The sequence below is a fragment of the Eurosta solidaginis genome, chromosome 4 (assembly GCF_040869045.1).
Source record: "Eurosta solidaginis isolate ZX-2024a chromosome 4, ASM4086904v1, whole genome shotgun sequence".
Lineage (NCBI taxonomy): Eukaryota > Metazoa > Arthropoda > Insecta > Diptera > Tephritidae > Eurosta > Eurosta solidaginis.
The window spans coordinates 34,208,854-34,230,031 of NC_090322.1; the positions used below are offsets into that span (position 1 = coordinate 34,208,854).

The 21,178-nt window shown below is 34.1% G+C and overlaps 1 protein-coding gene and 1 long non-coding RNA gene across 3 annotated transcripts in view; both read right to left on the reverse strand.

The window, feature by feature from the left end:
* Nucleotides 1-21,178, reverse strand: part of flw (flapwing) — a 94,298-nt gene that overhangs the window by 56,563 nt on the left and 16,557 nt on the right. The window lies entirely within an intron of this gene.
* Nucleotides 674-20,365, reverse strand: LOC137249579 (uncharacterized). Of its 2 annotated transcripts, XR_010952427.1 has the most exons (4): nt 9,532-20,365; nt 8,957-9,465; nt 8,816-8,878; nt 674-8,748 (listed from the first exon to the last, which is right to left on the reverse strand). It is a non-coding gene; the product is annotated as an uncharacterized lncRNA (long non-coding RNA). The 2 variants fall into 2 exon arrangements; XR_010952426.1 differs by having other exon boundaries at nt 674-9,212; nt 9,277-9,465.

A 21,178-nucleotide genomic window follows, 5' to 3' on the forward strand; every position in this document is an offset into this window, starting at 1 on the left:
AACCTGAAGACCCAAAAATGCTACACAAAATTGTTATATAGGCCAAGAAATATTTACAAAAAGTTAAAAAAAAAACCATCATGAGTGACAGAATTACCATTTACAAAGCGAGACGGATTGCAATTATATGTGACCCGGCCTATGAAAAGGTGGCTTATGACTCAAAAAAGAAATTGCGAGAAACAGCTGTTAAAAATAAACAATGTATTTCTTCAGTTTCTTAGTAGTTTTCTATTTTTTTTTTTTTGAGTCATAAGCCACCTTTTCATAGCGCGGGTCGCATATGGTTTAAGTTCGTTTAGTAAAATTAGAGTTCAATGCTTTGCTTTCTTTCCGTTCGTTCCTTCCTTTCATCTTTTTTCTCTTGCTATCTTTCCTTCGTTCCTTTCTTTTTCTCTCATCCCCTTTCCTTTCCATAGCTTCTTTTATTTTATTTTATTCTAATTTATTTTTATTTTTTATTTTATTTTTTTATTATTTTTTTATTTATTTTTTATTTTATTTTATCTTTTTTTTATTTTCTTTTATTTTTTATTTTTATTTATTTTTTTTTATTTTTTTTTATTATTTTTATTTTTTTTATTTTTTTTTTATTTTTTTTTTTTATTTTTTTTTATTTTTTTTTTATTTTTTTTTTTTTTATTAATTTAATTTAATTTGTTTTATTTTATTTTAAATTAATTTAATTTCATTTGTTTAGTTTTATTTTAATTTAATTTGCTTTAATTTATTTTATTTCATTTCATTTTGATCATATGTATTTAATTAGCGAGCTTTTTAATATGAGCAAAGCTCGCTAATTAAATATATATGATCATATTGATATAATAGTAACAGCGGAAGTATTAAAAACAAATACTGTAAAAATCCGAACAATTGTTACTAAGCTTTCAAAAGCGCGCCTAAAAATCATATCCACACTATTAGGAATAAACTACATACAGAGTGTATGTGCCTACATGGTGATCAAAAGGAATATAAACAAAAAGGCAACTCTTAGAGACCAATTGTACAGCGAACAACGGGGCATTCATATGGCTTAGCAGCTTTGCACTGATATGAATGTTGGAGATTCGAGTTCAACGCTCAGCTCCCGAAAAGCTAGCTGATGAAGAAGTGAAATTCAGAAACATGTCCTAGTAACCATCGCCGTTTGTAAACTTACAATTATTTCATTTTATTTTAATTTAATTTGTTTTATTTTATTTCATTTCATTTTATTTTATTTTATTTTATTTTATTTTATTTCATTTTATTTTATTTTATCCTTCTTAATATTTGGTTTTATTTTATTTTATTCTTCTTTATATTTTTTTTATTCTTCTTTATATTTTGTTTTATTTTAGTTTACTTTTTTATTCTACTTTTTATTTTGTTTTATTTTTTTCTACATTTTATTTTAATTGTTATTTTATTTTAACAAAGTAAGAAATATGCAAAATTTAAATAATCCAAATTATTTGTTTTTGTAAACACTTTGATTATCAGCAAAGAAAATTACACATTTACTCATATCTGCTGATTCTCTCAATTGATCGCGATATCAAATCTGAATTCGTTTGCATGCGGCTTGCTTATTTTCTCAACACAACAAGATCATATAAACGTAGCGTCTGTAGCGTGAGTGTAAACATAGTGTAAAATCTTTTTGACATTTCAGGAGGCCTATCAATACATACATAATTGTTTATACCTTAGAATTATATTTTGGCTGTAAAAGAGAAATAATTTTCAAATCTCCTATTTATGTATAAATAACGACCGGGAGATAATACTTCACACCTCTCTTTCCTCGAAATTTTTATTTTCAACATTTTAATTTCCCCCATAAAATTACAATATTTTTCTCCATTCCTCATATTCAGAAACAAAATTGTACACGCTTAGCAGCAATTGTCTCGCATCTTTTAGGGAATTATGGAATCATTATTCCTATTTAAAGGATAAATAAATTATATTCTAATAATCAGCCCGTTTTTTTTTTCTAATACAAAATCTGGAGCTAGCAACTTAAATCGAATTTCAAATATTGTATCAAGGCATAATTTTTGAATACAGACTTTTTTATTCATTTTTTTTTTTAGAATAAGTTTTACTTTAACTTAATTTTGTTGCATTTTATTTTAATTTAATTAAGTACTTTGGAATTGAAATATAGTCTGAAGTAAAATTTATTTAATTTCCCTTTTTGACAATTTAAGTATACTTATAGGCGCTGTCGGAAATAAAACTTAATTATCTAGAGAAAGGCAAAACGCGAGAGCTTTTCATGGCAGAAATACACCCGGAGTGCTTGCCAAACACTGCCGAGGGGCGACCCCGCTTAGAAAAATTGTCTTCTAATTTAAAAACTTTATTTCTAAAATTTTGACGTTGCTTTGCCCGGGGTGCGAACCCAGGGCATACGGTGTGGTAGGCGGAGCACGCTACCCCATCACACCACGGTGACCGACAAAAAAAATAATGACAATAAGAAAAAACACAAAACGTATAATAGAACAAAAAAAATTAAAGCGCATAAGAAATGGCAATAAAAATAAAATAACTGTGTCTACTTTGTCGGGCACAACCAATTAACTATCTTACACGTTTGTTTGTGCAAATATACTACTACCCTGCAAAAAATCGTGCGAGTAAGCTTTAAAGAGAGTAGAATACGATTGATCTCTTTTGTCTATAGTAGGCACCCCTGTAGTCCCGTGTGGGTACAATTGGGATTAGTCAATCTGAAATTTATTTAGCCGATTTTAAGAAACAATAAAACAAAAGTGTGACGAAGATTAAAATACTAGTACTCTATGTCCCATTTTTTTTTTTCTACATTACCAGTACCACATAAAGATTTAAAATGTTGTATTAGGTTTTGAAAAAAGGATAAAATCGGTAACGGTTTCCGTAGTGGTAGAAAGAGGACTTACCAGATAGTAGCAGTAGCGATACAAAGAACTTGGCGAACAGTACCCGCAAGGGTATAAAGGAAAGTAGAAAAAGTACACGTACTACATACGCAGGTACAATTGGTCTGTCCATAGGATATACCCAAACAAAAGAGATCACTCCAACCCTTATTAAGAGTCTAAATGTAGCGTTATCCTGGATTCATTCTAGATTAATCGCATTTTTTGCAGGGTTATTCATATGTGAGTTCTTATATACATACATCAAAAGTATAGCTTTGTATGCGTATGCGTACAAACTCCCCCCGTGGCCTTGACATCTAGTGCACTTTGAATTATTTATACATTTTTGTTTTATTACTAGTTAATTGACGATACTGTTTTTGCAATCAGATTGATAAATATTTGTACATATTTCATACAAATATGACATTAATGATTTTGCTTAATTATTTAGCATTATTCTTTTTATTTTATTTTTTTTTTATTAGAGATGGATTATGACTTCTTTTTAAAGCGCCAGTCGGAGTTAAATATCCTTAAGCTAGAAATTTTCAATCTATTTTTACCTTAAACTTTTTTTTTAATTTTGCTACATTTTCTGAAAGGAAATCGCCATGCAAATTCGACCGAAAGTACTAGGCACAGAGTTAGTCGGAGAAGTATACCAATCCTACTCCACAATTTGAGATAACCAAAATACTATTCGGAAACTTATTATTGCACTAAAAATTCGTACTAAAATGTCCGAATGTGTGGTAATAAATTATTTGGCCTGAATTTTCGCCTTGAAGACAGTTTTCCTCTTATTTGTATGCGTTCGTTCAAGTTGTTTTATTACCGTCGGTGTTGTTTCCGTTTTTATTTTATATTTTATATTTTTTTATTGGTTCATTTATATTTTTTAGGTTTTTGGTTTTAATTTTTTTTTTAAATTTTTTTAATTAATTTTTTATTTTTTAATTATTTTTTATTTTTTATTATTATTTTTTAATTATTTTTTATTTTTAATTATTATTTTTTACTATTATTTCTTTTTTTTTTACTATTATTATTTTTTACTATTTTTATTATTTTTTTACAATTTTTATTATTTTTTTACTATTCTTTATTATTTTTTATCATGTTTTTATTGTTTTTTCATTATTTGCTCACTTTTTTTGATTATTTATTCTATTATTTTTATACTCAGTTGAGCAGAGCTCACAGAGTATATTAACTTTGATTGGATAACGGTTGGTTGTACAGGTATAAAGGAATCGAGATAGATATAGACTTCCATATATCAAAATCATCAGTATCGAAAAAAAATTCGATTGAGCCATGTCCGTCCGTCTGTCCGTTAACACGATAACTTGAGTAAATTTTGAGATATCTTAATGAAATTTGGTATGTACGTTCCTGGGCACTCATCTCAGATCGCTATTTAAAATGAACGATATCGGACAATAACCACGCCCACTTTTTCGATATCGAAAATTTCGAAAAAACGAAAAAGTGCGATAATTCATTACCAAATACGGATTAAGCGAGGAAACTTGGTAGGTGAGTTGAACTTATGACGCAGAATAGAAAACTAGTAAAATTTTGGACAATGGGCGTGGCACCGCCCACTTTTAAAAGAAGGTAATTTAGAAGTTTTGCAAGCTGTAATTTGGCAGTCGTTGAAGATATCATGATGAAATTTAGCAGGAACGTTACTCTTATTACTATATGTCTGCGTAATAAATATTAGCAAAATCGGAGAACGACCACGCCCACTTTTTAAAAAAAAAATTTTTTTTAATTCAAATTTAAAAAAAAAGTTTATATCTTTACAGTATATAAGTAAATTATGTCAACATTCAACTCCAGTAATGATATGTTGCAACAAAATACAAAAACAAAAGAAAATTTCAAAATGGGCGTGGCTCCGCCCTTTTTCATTTAATTTGTCTAGGATACTTTTAATGCCATAAGTCGAACAAAAATTTACCAATCCTTGTGAAATTTGGTAGAGGCTTAGATTCTAGGACGATAACTGTTTTCTGTGAAAAAGGTCCTGTCCTTCTGCTCGGCCGTTAACACGATAACTTCAGCAAAAATCGATATATCTTTACTAAACTCAGTTCACGTACTTATCTGAACTCACTTTGTATTGGTGTAAAAAATGGTCGAAATCCGACTATGACGAAAAATGAAAAAAATGCCATAATTATATACCAAATACGAAAAAAGGGATGAAACATGGTAATTGTATTGGTCTATTGACGCAAAATATAACTTTAGAAAAATACTTGGTAAAATGGGTGTGACACCTACCATATTAAGTAGAAGAAAATGAAAAAGTTTTGCAGGGCGAAATCAAAAGCCCTTGGAATCTTTGAAGGAATACTGTTCGTGGTATTACATATATAAATAAATTAGCGGTACCCGACAGATGATGTTCTGGATCACCCTGGTCCACATTTTGGTCGATATCTCGAAAACGCCTTCACATACACAACTAAGGGCCACTCCCTTTTAAAACCCTCATTAATAATTTTAATTTGATACCCATATCGTACAAACACATTCTAGAGTCACCCCTGGCCCACGTTTATGGCGATATCTCGAAAAGGCGTCCACATATAGAACTAAGGCCCGCTCCTTTTTAAAATACTCATTAACACCTTTCATTTGATACCCATATCGTACAAAAAAATTCTAGAGTCACCCCTGGCCCACCTTTATGGCGATATCTCGAAAAGGCGTCCACCTATAGAACTAAGGCCCACGCCCTTTTAAAATACTCATTAACACCTTTCATTTGATACCCATATCGTACAAACAAATTCTAGAGTCACCCCTGGTCCACCTTTATGGCGATATCTCGAAAAGGCGTCCACCTATACAACTAAGGCCCACGCCCTTTTAAAATACTCATTAACACCTTTCATTTGATACCCATATTGTACAAACGCATTCTAGAGGACCCCTGGTCCACGTTTATGGCGATATCCCGAAAAGGCGTCCACCCATAGAACTAAGGCCCACTCCCTTTTAAAACACTTATTAACACCTTTCGGTTGATACCCATATTGTACAAACGCATTCTAGAGTCAACCCTGTAGTGGAATTCACGAACTTTTTTAACGATATTTGCCATCGCTTTATTTGCGAATAACTATAACGATTTCGTTATTCAGTAACTATTTTGTATCGATATTCGTTAATCGACAATCAGCTGTGTTGTTAAATAAACAGCAAGTGCATTGGCTGCGTTAAAAATCACGAAATTTACATTTCTGACAATTTTAGTTAAAAAAGAAAATCGGAGCTTTAATTAAATACCTTCAAACCCTGAAAAGCTGCTTTATTTATAAATCAAATGGCATTTGAGTACTTGGCGTACGTTTTATCACAAGATGAAGAGTTACTGGGGCCATCGCCAGTGGACAGACGCCTTCTTAGGGAAGTAGATAACCCATTCCACCTGAATGCAACGGAGTTTCGAAAGCTGTACCGACTAACCCCAGACTTGGCTCATGATATTATTTCTCAACAAGAATAACTGCGATATCAACAGAGAAACAGGTAAATCATTGAATTTCATATAATTTTCAATTGAACACTATTATAAAAATTTCAGGTTCTAACTGCTTTACGCTTCTTCGCAACTGGTTGTTATCAACGGCCCGTTGGAGAACAATGGGGCATATCAATGAGCCAGTCGTCTGTAAGCCGCTGTATACATCGCGTAACAAATGCTATCAACCAATCTTTGTTTTTCGATAAAGTAAAGTTTCCAATTACTCAAATAGAGCGGCAAGCTGCGAAGTAAGTTTTTTCTGCGTCACCTGCACCATTTGTGGGAGGTACTATTGGGGCTATTGATTGCACTCATGTGTCGATCATGAGCCCCAGAAATCATGAAGAGGCATATGTAAATCACCATGGATACCATTCAATAAATGTACAAATGGTAAAAGCAATAATTCAAAGAAATGTATTGTACTTTTTTGATTATAATATATTTTTATATACAGATTTGTGACCCCAACCTAAAGATATTGAATGTCAATGCTAAATTCCCAGGAGCAAGGCACGATGCATTTATCTGGAGCTCCTCTGCAGTACGGAGAGTGATGCAGAGAAATTTTGAAAATGGTAGCCGCAACATGTTTTTGATAGGTAAGTGTGTTTAATGCACTGAAATTTCCCAGAAAATAAAATCGCACACAAAACTACTTGCAGGTGACTCTGGATACCCTTTAGAACCCTGGCTGATGACTCTTATACCTAACCAACCAGAGGGGAGCCCAAAATTTCGGTACAATGAGGCATTGTGTAAAGCTCGAAACCCAGTCGAGAGACTTTTTGGTGTTCTCAAAGGAACATGGCGATGCCTAACAAAGCAAAGGACTCTTTTGTATCATCCAGGATTTACTGGTAGAATAGTTAACGCATGCGCAGTGTTGCATAACATCCGATTAAGTGAACCCATACACGAGCCTGACACTGAATACTTAGATCAAAGCCCAAGTGATAGCAATGTTAATCAAGGCGCACCCTCTTCAATAGCGAAACGTGTTCAGGACCGATTTATTGCTAATTACTATACTTAAGTACAGACTTAACAAACTTATAAATAAAAAAATTTACAGGAATGTAAAGCAAACATTTTGGCATTTTATTTTATATTTGGTCTACTTTGGTGGCGAAAACTTCCATCATACCGAACAGTCAAACTTAACAATATCATTTCAATAGAAACGAACTTCGTGTCCTTTAAAATTAAAATAAATACTTATGACGTTTTAACACAGCTCAGTTTTATACATAATACATTCATTTGAATGTAAAAAATTCATTCATTCGTTTACATAGATCGATTTCTTTTGGAAATTATTTTAAAAAATAGCTACTTTGGTAGTAAAAACTTCGATTCGGTATCGTCAAACTTAACAATATCATTTCAATAGAAACGAAACGAACTTCGTGTTCTTTAAAATTAAAATAAATACTTATGAGGTTTTAACACAGCTCAATTTTATACATAATACATTTATTTGAATGTAAAAAATTCATTCATTCGTTTACATAGATCGATTTCTTTTGGAAATTATTTTACAAAATTAAGTGTCACTTAAGTGCAAAGACGAAATCAAATTATAAATAAAATTTAAATGAGAAAACCCGTATTGAATACGTGTGTTTTTATGAGTGGTATAAATAAACGCAGGTTTGCATGAAACCAAAAATCTACATAATTAATTGCAAAACTGTATGTCGGGATACATATATGTTATGTAATGCTAATAGAAAATGCTCGCAATGAGTTTTGAATTCGAAATCAAAACAAAACAGCCTGCAAAATTTGTTTGATTGTAGCAGAAAAAGTGCGGCAGGAAAAAATTTTAATTTAGGTATATTCCATTATTGAATACAAAAACATTTAAAGAGCAATATATCAGCACTCTGATGTTTGTGATTTTACCTAGCCTGTCGCAGCAATATTACATAAATGTCGGGGTATTACATTTAACTTTCAGAAAACATACACAATGATATTATAAAAAGGCACTTCATGTTACTTACATACATATAAACCTACCGCTGCCATAAATATACCTATCAAAAGTTACATCATTTTTTGAAGTAAACTTACATCTAACATATAAATATAGGAACTTTGTATTCAAAATAAAAAAATAAAATATCTTCAAAGGCACTTTATCTTCAAAGGCTATAATTTTTAAAGTCGATATATTGCATTGGTTAAATTATTGAAAGCGTCCGCACATGCCTTTAAGCCATTACCCATTGTGGCCATACTCTCCGCCATCAACTTCGTCGCCTGTACACTAGCCACAATACAGTCTGCTAGCAGCTGTTAAAAAGAGAATTCTGTGTGAAAACGGTATCAAGCCTAAATATGTATATAATAATAATAATACTTTTAAAGCATCGGCTTGTTTGCTGGATGATTCCACGGCGGCAACAATTGACTCAGCTAACATCTGATTGAAAAGAAAATTATTACAATAATATAAAAAATACATATTTATAATGTTTAGATTCAAAATTAAACAAATTACTTTTAGGGCTGATGCCTGAGTTTGAGCAACTTCTAAAAACGTTTTTTGTATCTCGCTGGCACTTCCTACGCTCCCCGGTTCGCACCACTTCGAATCGTTCTCGTTGCTGGAGTAATCGGCGTTCTTCTTGACGGAGCAACTGGCGTAGATGACCGCATATTTGCTCTTGCTTCGTGAATTTCAAATGGCAGCTCATCATGCGAAACGAATTGCAGTTCATCATGCAAAACCGATGGCAATTCGTCAGTTGCAGTTGCTAACAAGAAAAACAATTGTTATCTTTCAAGCTATTATTAAATAATAAATGATTTGTTCATTACCTCCATCTATGGCACGTTTTCATCGCAGGCATCATCACCTTGCTGGTATTCCTTGCCAGTAAGGGCAATTACACGCCTCTCTAGTTCAGTGGGCCGCTGTTCATATATAGGATTGTTACCTGTCATTGCCTGCTTCCTATTCCTGTCACGAACTTTTAGACTTGTACGGCTTTTTAGATCTCTCCATACCTTTTTTAAAATAAAATTAGTTTAGATATACCCTTAAAGTACAAGAAAATAATAATGGTCGCTTACCGTACGCCACTGCTCAACAGTTTTTACAGCACCACCGAGGCTATTCAGCATTGTCGCCATTTCAGTCCATTTTTTATCACATTCTGCTTTTCCATGCCGCTCTGGAACCCGCTAATCCCGGAGTTTCCATTAAAAGGTCCACCATTCGACTTCACTGCTCGGCTGTGGTACGGCTTCTCCGTTGATTGGTATTAATTGATGACGCCATTCTATTTTAATATGAGAAATTTGTTATGTCGAGAAATATGAAATTAATTCCGCATTTACTTACCTTTTTTTGATAACGCAAACTGTATCTCAAAACTTGCACAATAATAACTTTTAAAAGCAGTTAGTATACGGAATTTGTTTATTTTTAGCATTCCTTTTGTGCTTTTCTCATTTTTTAGGTTTCGTTAAGCTGTGCTGCCACCTTTCTACTATTTTAAATGTCATTTATTGCGAGTCGTTAAAACTAAGTTTTATAACGATATTCCGAAAAGGTGTCCACCTATAGAACTAAAGCCCACTCCCTTTTAAAATACTCATTAACACCTTTCATTTGATACCCATATAGTACAAACAAATTCTAGAGTCACCCCTGGTCCACCTTTATGGCGATATCTCTAAAAGGCGTCCACATATAGAACTAAGGCCCACGCCCTCTTAAAATACTCATTAACACCTTTCATTTGATACTCATATCGTGCAAACAAATTCTAGAGTCACCCCTGGTCCATCCTTATGGCGATATCTCAAAAAGGCGTCCATCTATAGAACTTAGGCCCACGCCCTTTTAAAATACTCATTAATACCTTTCATTTGATACCCATATCGTACAAAATAAATTCTAGAGTCACCCCTAGTCCACCTTTATGGCGATATCTCGAAAAGGCGTCTACCTATAGAACTTAGGCCCCCTCCCTTTTAAAATTATCATTAACACATTTCATTTGATACCCATATCGTACAAACAAATTCTAGAGTCAGGCCTGGTCCACCTTTATGGCGATATCCCTAAATGGCGTCCAACTATAGAACTATGGCCCACTTCCTCTTAAAATACTCTTTATTACCTTCCATTTGATACACATGTCATACAAACACATTCCAGGGTTACCCTAGGTTCTTTTTACAACATGGTGATTTTCCCTTACTTTGTCTCCACAGCTCTCAACTGAGTATGTAATGTTCGGTTACACCCGAACTTAGCCTTCCTTATTTGTTTATTATTATTTTATTATTATTTGCTATTATTTTTTTATAATTTTTTTATTGTTTATTTTCATTTGAATTTATTTTTTTAGACTTTGATTAAATTTTGTATTAATCCCATTTAAGCTTTAATTATTTTTCGTTTTTAGTTTCTCTCGCGGTGCTTTTTACTTTGTTTGTTTATTTATTTGTTCTTTCCTATTAAGTAAAGTTTTATTCATGTCTATGTATTTGTATTTGTCATTAATTTATTTTAAGTTGTTTTATTTCTTAACATTTTTTCTTGGAGATTATGGTACAAGAAAGTTTTTTCCTTACTTTCTTTCATTTTGGTTTTACTTTTTTTCATTAGACTTCCTTTATTTTTTGGATGTTTCTTCTTTTTAATATTTCTCCATGCATTTTTTATTCTTTTAATAACATTTTTCTGTAACCTTTTAAACTTATATCTAGGAATTTATGTATGTAAAAGATAGGCTTTACAAAAAGTATTTGAAAATTATAATTCAACACAAAAACTTTCGTCCTTATATATGAAAAGAAATACACCTATCGTTTACGTTTAGTGCATCATATATCAAGCAGGCACGTGAACATATATGAAACCAAATGAACTTGCACGTTTGCGTGTAAAATGATGAATTTTAATTTTTTTTTTTTTGTGGTCACAGTACGCCAGAATGTATGCCAATGTCAGCTTAGTCAGTTTGGTGCTACTTGGCTAAATGATTGCTTGCAAGTCACATATTTTCAGTGAATTCCCAGAATACAAGGATCCATGTAGATATACATGTGCGCTCATTTGTGGGTGCGATATGAAAGCTGTCACGTGTATCTTACACTCCACAAATTTTGATATATCGTGAGAGTGTACTTTCATATGAATACTTCTGATGCCCTGTGGCAAATGATGGCACAAAACATAGATAAAGCACATACAAATGTCACTTGGCAGGCAGAGTGAGAGAGCGAGATAAAATTAAAAACAAAAAATCATTTCATAGCAAAAGAAAATAATATGTTTAAAACAGTGTCATGTTATGTGACAAACACGTTTCGCACACCCATGCAATTCCACATTCATAAAACATTAGCTTTGTTAGTGATGAAGCTTTTGTCAGCAAACGCATCGCTGAACGTTATCAACCAGTCAAGGATTGCAAGAAATTCAACTTATTTCTGTATTGGGATGCGTGTCATGGCATAAGTAAGTATGTATAAAACCTCTTAATTGAGCACACGAAGTCTATTTACATATGTATGTTCCGGAGGGTTCAGGGGATTGTCTAGCGCAATCTATAGCTTCTACAACCCAATTGTCAACCTCACATATGCAAAGCGAACTTTGTTACAAATAAGAAGTATAATAAACTTATTTGGCAGCTGGGGCTTTAGCCGCCTCGTGTTTCCCACGGAAATATGGGGCGGGATGACCTATAAAGTTGAACGTGGTCAAATAAATCGTTCTCGATATTATCTGCTCACAATCACTTATCACTCAATCGATATACTGTCTGAGTCCTTTTCTTATTTCATTAGTTTGTTTTTAATTTTTAGCTTTATTAATTTTTAACTGCGCTACGTTTTGAATATATTGTAGCCATCACATCGCACCTTCGCCAATAAATAATATCACACCAAACTGTAAAATAATGCCAATCATCTAACTGTAGTTTAAGAGCTTCCTATTTCAAAATTTGTTTACCCACTCGAACCCTAAATTCGGCATGGTTTAAAGACTAAACATTGTACAGCTTTTGTTGCGCTAACATTAGTACGCTAACTTACGAAGCGGTTCTTGGTACAATACCCGTAGGATCTCTCTACTAGACACATTTCACAAGTTCCATGGTCATATACCTACGATCATCCAAAACCACGTCACCCATTCAATACCTCACCGGTCATTCAATTGCGGGCACATTCTTTTAGAAGCCGATTTATAATGTCGTTGCTGTTGAAGTATTATTGTTATTATTGCATTGTCGATGTTTTATTATTGTTGTATTTTTGTTGTTTCTTAGATGTATTTTTATTGTTGGTTTTGTGTTTGTTGTTGTTGTTGTATATTTGTTGTTGCTGTTGTATTTTTTGTTGTTGTTGTATTTTTGTTGTTGTATAAAAAAATAAATAAATGTAAGGCGCGATAACCTCCGAAGAGATCTCAGGCCGAGCTTCTCTTCCAATTTGCGTCGTGCTCCTCTTGTTTTTCCCTACAAATTGGCCGGACGGGACCTACATGTTTTATGCCGACTCCGAACGGCATCTGCAAGGCAGATGAGTTTTCACTGAGAGCTTTTCATGGCAGAAATACACCCGGAGCGCTTGCCAAACACTGCCGAGGGGCGACCCCGCTTAGAAAAATTTTCTTCTAATTGGAAAACCTTATTTCTAAAATTTTGATGTTGCTTTGCCCGGGGTGCGAACCCAGGGCATACGGTGTGATAGGCGGAGCACGCTACCATCACACCACGGTGGCCGCCAATGTTGTTGTTGTTGTATATTTTGTTGTTTTATTTTCGTTTCTGTTGTATTGCTGTTTTATATTCTTATTATCCTTCTCCGACCATGCGTATATCAGCTTCAACATCCCCCTAAAGAGGGTAGAGAAGGGAGGCACCTTTAGAAACCCTAGGTCAACGAACTGGACTAAATTCCAGAAACATGTGGAAACAAAACTGGGACAACCCAAAGAGGTTGCTAATGTAGAGGAACTGGAGGAGTCGAATGAATTCCTAACAAGGACACTTATGACTGCGTATAACAAAGCTTGCCCTCTAAGAAGATTCAGAGGAAAAGCAAAGCCGCCATGGTGGAGCAATGAGCTGAGTCTTCTAAGAAGACAGGTAAAAGAAATGTTTAAGCTCTCAAAGACCGCGGAAAGCGAAGCGTGTCAGGACGAGTACAGGGATCTACTGAGGATCTACAAGCGTGAAATTACCAGGGCGAAGAGAAACTCATGGAAAAGTTTCTGTACGGACATAGAGTGCTCCAGTGAAACAGCACGGTTGAAAAAAGTCCTAGCAAAGGGAAACATAGTCCAGGGACTAATAAAGAAAGAATGAAAAGGGAATGGTCACGTAATAGTGAGGAACCCCTTGAGGTGCTTCTCGATACACATTTCCCATCGGGAGACGGTTTAGAGGAGCCAGCAGACATCACTCACACTTCGATCACGGAGCTAGTAGTGCCGGGCTTGATGACCGATACCAAGATCGAGTGGGCAGTGACGACGTTTTCTAAGTTTAAATCGCCGGGCCCAGATGGTATATTCCCGGCCATGCTACAATTCTCAAGTAGGGCGGTCGTGGAATGGCTTAAAATAATATTCGATGGGTGCATACGACTGAATCATGTACCGCACTCTTGGAGAACTGCTCGTGTAGCTTTTCTACCAAAGGCGGGGAAGATCGGTCACGGGTATCCCAAAGACTATAGACCCATTAGCTTAACATCATTTCTGCTCAAAACCTTTGAGAGGCTGATAGATGTGTACATAAAGTCCAACGTGGATGAAAAGCTGCTCTCCACAACACAGCATGCGTACACCAAAGGCAAGTCGGTAGACACCGCATTGCATAGGGTGGTAATAAGCATAGAGAAATCCCTGGAATATAAGGAGTATGCTCTAGGAGTCTTCTTGGACATTGCCGGGGCTTTCAATAATGTTGCAAAATGGGCGATTATGGATGGTCTTAATTACATTAAAGTACATCCTGCCTTAATCAGATGGATCGGCTGCATGTTAAATTGCAGAAAGATTACATCACAATGGGGATTGTACGAGGCCACGAAATCAGTGGACAGGGGCACGCCGCAGGGAGGGGTGCTATCACCTCTGCTGTGGACGCTGGTCATCAACCAACTGCTCAGGCAATTCGATGAGGAACCCGTAAAACTTACGGCTTACGCAGATGACGTTGCAATTGTCATAAGTGGAAAGTGCCTTCCAACGATTAGTTCTTTGATGGATCGGGCGCTTCGCGATATTCATACTTGGACATCTAATGTCGGGTTGAAAGTCAATGCGGAGAAGACGGATATGGTCTTGTTTACAAAGAGGTACAAGGTCCCAAATTGGACCAGGCCTAAGTTAGGAGGGGTGACCTTACAGGAGAAACCTTGCACAAAATATTTAGGAATCATTCTAGACAGTAAGCTGTCATGGAAGCTCAACGTGGAGGATAGGGTTAAGAAGGCCTCAACGGCACTCTATGCATGTAAAAGAATGCTGGGGTGTACGTGGGGCCTGTCGCCCTCTCTTTCTCATTGGGTTTTTACAGCGATTGTAAGCCTATTCTATACTATGGAGTTCTTGTTTGGTGGAAAGCCACACAAAAAACAACATACCTCAAACAATTAGAGGGGGTATGCAGACTATCGATGCTTAGCATTACGGGAGCCCTGAAAACAACCCCGACGGCTGCACTGTATGCCATTTTGCACATCCCACCTGTAGACCTGGTAGCAAAGAATAAAGCGTTAACGACCGCAACCAGGCTCGGTGCTTCGGGGCAGCTTGAGCGCCGACCATATGGCCATAGTAGTATAGCGTCATCAATCACAAGACGAACAGACTACATTATTCCCTATCTGCGCTTCGAGGGAGATCTTAAGGCCACAATAGAGGTGGACGGTTGGCGCAAGGGTGCGCAAATGGCGGACGAGGCGATACATGCGTACATCGATGGTTCCAAAGTAGTGGAAGGAGTAGGGTCTGCGGTATACTACGCTGATCCGGAAATAAGCAGATCCTACAGGCTGCCGGATTACCAAGCGGAAATATTAGCCGTAACCAAAGCAGTAGAAACCCTGGAAGAGAATAGCTTAAGCTGCAACCGTGTTAACTTTTATATTGACAGTCAAGCAGCAATTAAGGCAATAATCTCGCATAGCACAGCATCTAAATGCGTGTTAGAGTGTAAGCAGTCTCTGGAGAGAATCGGGACAGGGAGAAGCATACATCTATATTGGGTCCCAGGGCATATGGGAATAGATGGGAATGAAAAAGCGGACAAACTAGCTAAAAAGGGCGCATCCCTTGAAGCTTGCTCCGTAGATGTCCCAATTAGATTGGGCGAGATTAAGCGAAGTCGAGAGGTGCACATGATCGACCAAGCGGGAAAGGCGTGGGTTCAAGCGCGGGGCTGTAAAGTGTCGAAGATTATGTGTAGGTCTTACAACCTTAGACTAACACAGTTGCTCCTATCATGACGGGTATTCTGACTGGGCACTGCCTGCTGGCGTCACATGCCTTTAAACTAGGCTTGGTCAGTGATAGCAGATGTAGGAAGTGCGGGTTGGAGGAGGAAACGATCGAGCACGTTCTGTGCTCGTGCCCTGCACTTGCCAGGCTAAGACTCCAGCTATTAGGAGTGATACAGCTGTCATATCTAGAAGCAGCAAGTGGCTTAAGTCCTAGGAAGCTTCTAGTATTTGCCAAGAGGACGGAGTTATTTTATAACATAGGTCCTGGTTTTTGATAGGGTTTTTCAGTTTGGTCGTTAAAAACTTCTGGTAACACTACGGACTCAATCAGTCTATGTGAGGTCCTCATGGACCGGCCAGTTCAACCTACCTACCTGTCCTTAGAGATGTTGTTGGTTTAAGTAGTGCTATTTAGTTTGTTATTATTATTGTTGTTATTATATGTAGTTCTAATTATTGTTGATAATGTTTTTATACTCAGTTGAGCAGAGCTTACAGAGTATAATAACTTTGATTGGATAACGGTTGGTTGTACAGGTATAAAGGAATCGAAATAGATATAGACTTCCATATATCAAAATCCTCAGTATCGAAAAAAAATTTGATTGAGCCATGTCCGTCCGTCCGTCGGTTAACACGATAACTTGAGTAAATTTTGAGGTATCTTGATGACATTTGGTATGTAGGTACCTGGGCACTCATCTCAGATCGCTATTTAAAATGAACCAAATCGGACTATAACCACGCCCACTTTTTCGATATCGAAAATTTCGAAAAACACAAAAAGTGCGATAATTCATTACCAAAGACGGATAAAGCGTTGAAACTTGGTAGGTGAGTTGAACCTATGACGTAGATTAGAAAATTAGTAAAATTTTGTACAATGGGCGTGTCACCGCCCACTTTTAAAAGAAGGTAATTTAAAAGTTTTGCAAGCTGTAATTTGGCAGTCGTTGAAGATATCATTATGAAATTCGACAGGAACGTTACTCCTATTACTATATGTAAGCTTAATAAAAATTTGCAAAATCGGAGAACGACCACGCCCACTTTAAAAAAAAAAATTTTTAAGTCAAATTTTAACAAAAAATTTAATATCTTTACAGTATATAAGTAAATTATGCTAAAATTCAACTCCAGTAATGATATGGTGCAACAAAATACAAAAATAAATGAAAATTTCAAAATGGGCGTGGCTCCGCCCTTTTTCATTTAATTTGTCTAGGATACTTTTAATATCATAAGTCGAACAAAAATTTACCAATCCTTGTGAAATTTGGTAGGGGCTTAGATTCTAGGGCGTTAACTGTTTTCTGTGAAAAAGGGCGGAATCGGTTGAAGCCACGCCCAGTTTTTATACACATTCGACCGTCTGTCCTTCCGCTTGGAACTTGACTTGAGCAAAAATCGGTATATCTTTACTAAACTCAGTTCACGTACTTATCTGAAATCACTTTGTATTGGTATAAAAAATGGCCGTAATCCGACTATGACCACGCCCACCTTTTCGATTTCGAAAATTATGAAAAGTTAAAAAAATGACATAATTCTATACCAAATACGAAAAAAGGGATGAAACATAGTAATTGGATTGGTTTATTGACGCAAAATATAACTTTAGAAAAAAACTTTGTTAAATGGGTGTGACACCTATTAAGTACAAGAAAATGAAAAAGTTTTGCAGGGCGAAATCAAAAGCTCTTGGAATCATGGCAGGAATACTGTTCGTGGTATTACATATATAAATAAATTAGCGGTACCCGAAAGATGATGTTCTGGGTCACCCTGGTCCACATTTTGGTCGATATCTCGAAAACGCCTTTACATATACAACTACCACCACTCCCTTTTAAAACCCTCGTTAATACCTTTAATTTTATACCCATATCGTACAAACGCTTTCTATAGTCACCCCTGGTCCACCTTTATGGCGATATCTCGAAAAGGCGTCCACCTATAGAACTAAGGCCCACTCCCTTTTAAAATACTCATTAACACCTTTCGTTTGATACCCATATTGTACAAACGCATTCTAAGGTCACCCCTGGTCCACTTTTATGGCGATATCTCGAAAAGGCGTCCATCTATAGAACTAAGGCCCACTCCCTTTTAAAATACTCATTAACGCCTTTCATTTGATACCCATATCGTACAAACAAATTCTAGAGCCACCCCTGGTCCCCTTTTATGGCAATATCTCGGAAAGGCGTCCACTTATAGAACTAAGGCCCACTCCCTTTTAAAATACTCATTAACACCTTTCATTTGATACCCATATCGTACAAACAAATTATAGAGTCACCCCTGCTCCACCTTTATGGCGATATCTCGAAAGGCCTGCACCTATAGAACTAAGCCCACGCCTTTTAAAATTCTCATTAACATCTTTCATTTGATACCCATATCGTATAAACAAATTCTAGTCAGCCCTGGTCCACCTTTTTGGCGATATCCCTAAATGGCGTCCACCTATAGAACTATGGCCCACTCGCTCTTAAAATACTCTTTAATACCTTCCATTTGATACACAAGTCATACAAGCACATTCCAGGGTTACCCTAGGTTAATTTTCCTACATGGTCATTTTCCCTTACTTTCTCTCCATACCTCTCAGCTGAGTATGTAATGATCGGTTACACCCGAACTTAGCCTTCCTTACTTGTTATTACTGTCGTTGTTGTTACTGGTATAGTTGTTGGTGGTATTATTGTTGCTGTTGCATTTTTCGGTGTATTTGTAATCGACTTTTTGTCGTTGATGTTGTTAGATACTGTTAGTTTATATTTTGTGACTTTTAAATTTTTATACGTTATTTTTTTCGGTTTTTGTGTCATGTTATCTTTATTAGAGAAGCTCGGCCTAAAATTTCTTCGGAGGTTATCGCGCCTTACATTTATTTTTTCTATTTTATTTATCTTTAAGCAGCAAAAATAAAAATGCATTCGGGGTGTCAATTCACTACATTTTCATGTTGGATGCTACTTTCCGCAGGTTATAAACCATCTACCTTTACTATGGTAGGAAAGCACACCACTCGCATTCAATTGCGGCATTTACAGAAACCAAAAATGTCCGACAGCATTTAAGAAAACATAAAATGAGAAAAAGTTTAAAATCAACAAACAACGTTTTCATTCATTCCCCCGTCTACCTAACAAGACACGGCAAGCAAAAAGTTCATAAAAGAATATTTTCAAGGTTAACACACCCACACAGGCACAAGTGGTTGTTATGTAAGTCATAGCTCAACCACCAGTTCCATGCAAAATGAAAGTTATCTATTTTCAAAATTCAACAAAGCGTATGACTTAACTAAAGGTAGCGGTGGATAAAAGCGTACGAAGGGAAAACGGAAATTTAACATCTACATATTATTCCTCTCTTTATATGTTGTCCACCCACAATATATGCCACCACAAGAAGCAAGAAGCAACATATGTGGCAGAAGGAGCGTATGCGCAATTTCGTATGACCTTTTACTTTTTTAAACGACTTTTGAACTAAAAAGAAAAAAATATGGGTCCCATTCAAACTTTGCTGTACACAATTAAGTCAGCCATTTCAATTCTATATACATAGTATCTATAAGATGTGAATATATGATTGCAATTTTCAAATCCCACATAGGCAGACATGCAAAATTAGAGCTCTTCTAAATATTTTTGTAACTTTTGGAAATTCCTTGCAAACATTTAGTGCAAATGCTAAATATTTTATAATTCAACTATTTCAATCAGTAAATGGGAAATGTTGGCGAACTCAATGCATAATAAAATATGATTTTTTACATTTCTTGTATTCCGGCCTTTTAGTTAATATATTCAAGGTATGTTTGAGCTCAAACATACCTTGAAAGATTTTTAAAGTTTAAAAAAAGCTAGCTGATGAAGAAGTGAAGTTCAGAAACATGTCCTAGTAACCATCGCCGTTTGTAAACTTACAATTTTTCTCTAATATCAATTACAAAAACCATTGTTAAAATTTTTCCTTTTTCCACCATATTTAACTTACTAGTTTATATGAAACTATACTTTAGTTTATTATTACCATTTTAATTACTATTTACTTTAAACTTATTTTTTCCTTATAATGAATATGTTGCTCTTTTGTTTACTATGTACTGTACTTTGTAATTTGTATTACTTTATTTTTACTTCCGTTTTTCCTTATATTTTTTATTTTCTCGATATTCTTTTTTTCCTTTTTTATGTATTTTTTTATTACGTCTATCTATATTTTATCACTAATTCTATTTTGAATTAATTTATTTTTTATTCTCTTTTCTTTTCTTTATTATTTCTTATCTTTTTTATTATATTTCTATTTTTATTATATTTCTATTTTTATTATTTTTTCTATTTTTTTTTTTGTTATTTTTTTCTATTTTTTTTTATTTTTTCTATTTTTTTTATTTTTTCTATTTTTTTTTTTATTTTTTCTATTTTTTTATGTTTTTCTATTTTTTATTTTTTTTTGTTTTTCTATTTTTTATTTTTTTTATGTTTTTCTATTTTTTATTTTTTTTTTCTATTTTTCTAGTTTTTATTTTTTTTCTATTTTCCTTAATTTTTCCTAGTTTTTATTATTTTTCTATTTTCCTCAATGTTTCCTAGTTTTTATTCTTTTTTCTATTTTTTTAAATGTTCTTGTTTTTTATGTCTTGGAATGTTTTACTTATATATCTTATACATTTTTTATTTTCAATTTTTTGCAAATTTTTCCATTTTTTTCATTTAAAATATTTCCAATTTCTTATTTTAATTTAATTTAAAATTTTTTATTTCTTTTTTTTTTTAATTTAAAATTTTTTTAATTTTTCAATTTTTTAGATTTTTTTAAATTTTTTAATTTGTTCGTTTTTTTTATTTTAATGTATTTTATTTTTTTATTTTCATATATTTTATTTTTTTTTTATTTTAATTAATTTTATTTCTTATTTTTTCTTAGTGCCACTTTTCTTATTCATTTACTTTTTATATTTCTTATTATTATTATTATATTGTATATTATATTATATTATATCTCTACTTTTATTATTTTATCATTAATTTATTTTTATTTTAGTCCTTTTTAATTTTTACTTCTTTATTTGTTTTTTTTTTTTTTGTGTTTTCTAATTTATTATTTTTATTAATTTTATAATTTTTTTTTATTTTTAATTTTTGTTATTTTTAAGTTTTTTTTTAACTTTTGTTATTTTTAATTTTAGTTATTTTTATTTTATTTTGGACCAGCAGTACATGTT